Source organism: Trichosurus vulpecula, chromosome 3 (assembly GCF_011100635.1).
Source record: "Trichosurus vulpecula isolate mTriVul1 chromosome 3, mTriVul1.pri, whole genome shotgun sequence".
NCBI classification, from domain to species: Eukaryota; Metazoa; Chordata; class Mammalia; order Diprotodontia; family Phalangeridae; genus Trichosurus; species Trichosurus vulpecula.
Genome location: NC_050575.1, coordinates 348,450,114 through 348,454,810, shown reverse-complemented (window position 1 = coordinate 348,454,810; position 4,697 = coordinate 348,450,114).

The following is a 4,697-nucleotide window of genomic DNA, read 5'->3' as shown; positions in this document are numbered from 1 at the left end:
ATGTGTCTGTGTGATTCACTCCCATACAGTGTAATTAGGCTGCTTCTGATAATTTCTACTGTTTGCAAAGACTACAGAAATTAAGGCAAACAGAAAAGATGGGGAAATACAACAAGGATATAAACACACCAGGAGCAAATACTCTCTTCAGGAGGACGACACACACATCTACGTGCATACACACACGTACACATACATGCACATGCATGCGCAAACTCTGAGGAAGCAAAGGTCCAGTTAAAGAATAGAGAAAAAAAGTGCTGTCCGTGAGGAATTTGATTTGACATTCGCTAAAAATACCCACTAAAGCTTAGAGAAATATGATTTGAGATTCCATTTGGTTAGAAGGAATTATGTGATCTCTAATTGTCCAATCCTTTGTGGGGAAGGAAGGAAGTGATTATTCATGGTCTTGGGCACTTGGAACTTCTAATCTGGGGAGCCCACACATAAATTTATCTGACGACTTCCTCTTACCTGCCTGCTTGCCATATAGAGGACAGAATACCCAGAAAATTCTGTTTGCTTGCAGAGAATTCGACATTTGCCACAACAGGATAATCCAGCTAAGGTCAGTGTTTGAGTTGGATCCATATTCATCTTCCTCTGTTGAAAGAGGGGAAAAGATTTGGAGGGTCAGAAGAGGATACCAAGAAAGGGCACATTTAGGCTTGAATATGGACATTGGTGATCCACTGACTCACCCAAGGTCACAAAGCTAGTAAATGGTGGAGGAAGGGTTCAAACCCAAGTCCCTCCTGACTCTAAGTCCAGCACTTTTTTCACTACTACATCAGTAACCATTTATTAAACACCTACTATGTGCCAGGCACTGTACTAAATGATAATTATAAATCCTGTCAAAAATATAGGTCAAATAGACCCTTTCTCAGCATTCCTTAACCCCCTGAGTCATCTGTAAAATGAAGGGATTTATGATCTGTGACTTGCCCAAGGTCCCAAAGCTAGTAAGCGATGGAGGCAAGGTTCAAACCCAAGTCTGTCTTCATTTTACAGATGAGGAAACTGAGGCCCAGAGAAATGAAGTGGTTTGTCCAAGGTCTTACACAAGTAGTAAGTGACAGAGCTAAGCTTTGAATTCAAATCCTATGACTAATAGTTCAGAGCTCCTTCTATTGCACCCAATCATTCTCTCATTTGACCCTCATAACACCACTTTAAGGCATATACTACAGAGGCTGAATAATGAATACCAAGAGACAGTGAAATGACTTGACCAGGACCATACTGTCAGTGTGAAGGGTCAAATTTGAACCCAGCTCTTGCTGCCTACAAGCCCAGCACACTGATCTACTAGCTACGTTGCCTTTTCACTTTAGAATAGACTAGATTGCAAGCTCCTTGAGGTCAAGACCTATTTTTTTTTCTGTATCCCCTACAGGACTGAGCACGCAGGAGGTACTCAATAAATATTTACATGCTTCATAATACTTCCTTTTTTAAACTGAATCCTGAGCAGTTTTCTTCAGGTGATTAAATATCAGTGATTCAAATATCCCAACTTCAAGGCAGACAGCTAGAGCTGTTAACCTGGCACTTTCTGACTAGGATTCCCTTTAGCTTTTCAGTGAGGGAGCTTCTGGGGGACCGAGGCTGAGGTGTTCAGATTTAGCTCATTCTAGCCAAAATTAAATATTCAAATTGGATTTGTTTTGAAGGTTTGCTCAGGCCAAGAGCTTCAGTTTAATGTAAATGGTGCCATTCCTCTGAATAAAGGTTTCATCAGGCCAGCATGTAAACTTTTAGTGGGGTTTGTATTATCCATTTAGAGGAAACAATTTGTGTGACAGCCTATCCATCATAATCCCCCTCTTCAGATTTATGGTCACAAAAGACTCTTAATACAGAAGATGTTTTGGGGGAGGAGAAACACTTCCCAAACAAGGAGTCTTGTTCTCCTAGACCAGGTAACAAAGGGTCCAGAGGAATTTGGTGGGGGCCTCCCGACCACCTGCAGGTTAAGCCATTGGTCAGTAGATTAACTACAGCTAAGTGTTTTAAAAAAGCAAGTTACCCAGGAGAGCAAGCAAACAAAAATCAGACTTAAGGTTATGCATTGTAAACCAAAATTTAATAAATCCACCACTGGTGAGCTCAAGCAAAAACTTGTGAAGTCTCTGGGCATTTCTGTTCTGAACTCAGCCTGCTGTCACTGGGCAGCAGGTAGTTTCTGGGTCAACCTGCAAATAGGAGGAGCCCTCAGTGAAAAGAAATTCCTCACTTCCCACTTGAGCAAGCCTCGGTTTATTTACTCTCAGATCTTCAGTACACCAGCTCAGTGACAGAGTCAGCAAAGGGCCTTCCTTCGGTGGTCATTCTTTTTGTTCCTGACCCTGCAGGGGATTGGGGTGAGCAGGAATCCGGGCTGGGGGTGGGTCTGCGCAGACCTTGGGGGCTGCTTCTCTTGACCCTGCTGAGGCTGTGGATCCTGCCTAGGCAGGAGGAAGGAGTGTTCCTTTCTCTGACCACTATATTCTCCCAGAGAAAGAGAAGTTCCACAAATGCATTTCACTGTGAGACAGACCACAAGATAGGACTGCTGTCTCCCTAACACCTTTGTGTTGATCCTCACTTCTGCAGTGAGGGGAGTAAAAGGTCTTTCTAGATACTAGAGCAGAGATTCTTAGCCTCTTTTTGTATCACAGACTCCTTAGTCTGGTAAAGTCTATGGACCCCCATGTTAGAATAATCTTCTTAAATAAATAAAATATACTTGATTACAAAGGAAACCAATTACATTGAAATAAAGATCTGTCTGTCTGTCTATCTATCTATCATCTATCTATCTATTTATCTATTTGTCTATCTATCTATCTATCTATCTATCCTAATGGGTCAGGGGGTTGATGAACTCAAAGAAGCTATATCTTCATATCAAATGATATGGAGCTATATATTACATATCGTTATATATCATATGATACATAGAGATATCAAGATATTGATATCTTTCTATCTATATATCTCATATCTATCTATATCATATGATATATAGATATAACTTCTTTGAATTCACCAAACCCCTGACCTATTAGATCAAGGATTCTAAGGGACTAAGAACTCTAGAGGAACTGAATGTTGGGCCTGAGTTAAATGCTTCTCAAATAAGACTGAAGTAGCAGAAGTTCCCTCATGGTCATCTTTCCGATAGGAATTTGTTCAGCCCCCTTTCGACTCTGGAACTTGGAGGAAAGACATTCCTGTAAAAACAGGTCACAGTTCATTTCCAGCATCCAAGGAGGCATACATAGCATGACACCAAGGACCATCCTGACAACCCTACCTGAATATATCATCAGGTTACATGCCAACCTGTTGGCCTTGGAGAGTATGAAACTGATGAAAGGGAAGTGAGCCCATGCAGCCAAAAGACCTAGGAGGAAGCAGGACTGAGTACAAAGTCAGAGCTGAGTTGCCCAGGCTCCAACATCTTATCAGGAAGCCTAAAACAGAAGACAATAGAGCCAAAAGTATAGGAAAAGTTCCCTTTGTGTTTGAGGTATTTTGAAATTCCCTGGACAGGTTTGTCTAAGAACTCTGACCCATGTTTGCTTGTCCTTTCCTCACTGTTTGAATATATTGTGTGTGTTTGTATATGACTGTATCTGTATACATATATCTATATTAATATGGACATATGTATATAGACATAAATGTCCATATTAACATAGATACGTATAATATATACACATTAACATACATAATGTGCATATATACACATACATACACATCTATGTCTCCTTTGGGAGAGCCATGCTCAACTGTGGTAGTCAGAATCTTCAAGTGATTAGAGACTATCATGGGAAAAATAATGGGAGTTTGTTAGAGAGCCTTTAGGAACTCAAGGAGATGAAGACCTCTAATGCCTACTAGTTGGCTAAGGTTGGACATTTTGGAAGCTTGGTCTCAAGTCCCTGCTCTCCGTAGAAATAATTTGCATTATATCATCCACATTTCCATTGCCCTTCCCCTCACCCTCCAAATCAATAGGATGAAGGTTAGATATTTTTCCAGGGTTCAAAGGCTATGGATGTAGGCATCCCTGGGCACTGATGCCTCCTGTCAAATTTAGTCTAAAAGGAAAGGGATCTGAAATGGAAAACTGAAAAATCCAACTCCTTCCCCAGTCTTGTGAAAACGATGAAAAGGGCAGGGGAAAGGAAGTGAATAAAAACTTATATAGCACCTACCATGTGCCAGGTACTGTTCTAAGTGCTTTTTACAAAATATCTCATTTGATCCTTACAATAATCCTAAGACGTAGGTGATATTATTATCATTATCTTACAGTTAAGGAAACAGACAGCAATTAAGTAACTTGCCCAGGGTCAGATTGAACTTGGATGTTCCTGACCCTAGCTTCTATCCAATGGCTCTTTTCATTTTGCCATTCCTACTTTAAAAAAGTCCTTAGGGACTGTTTGCTTGGTTTTCAGAAACATCTGTGCTCCAAATGAGATAATATTTGTAAAGCCCTTAGGCCAGTGCCCAACATATAGTAGGCCATATACATACATACATATATATATATATATGTATATGTATATATGTGTGTGTGTGTGTGTGTGTGTGTGCTTGTTCCTCTACATCCCACCTCCATAGATGAGCATTCTGACCTCCAATTTTTCAGTGCCCTGCATTAAGGTATTAGTGACTAATCAGCTATTAAAACTCCA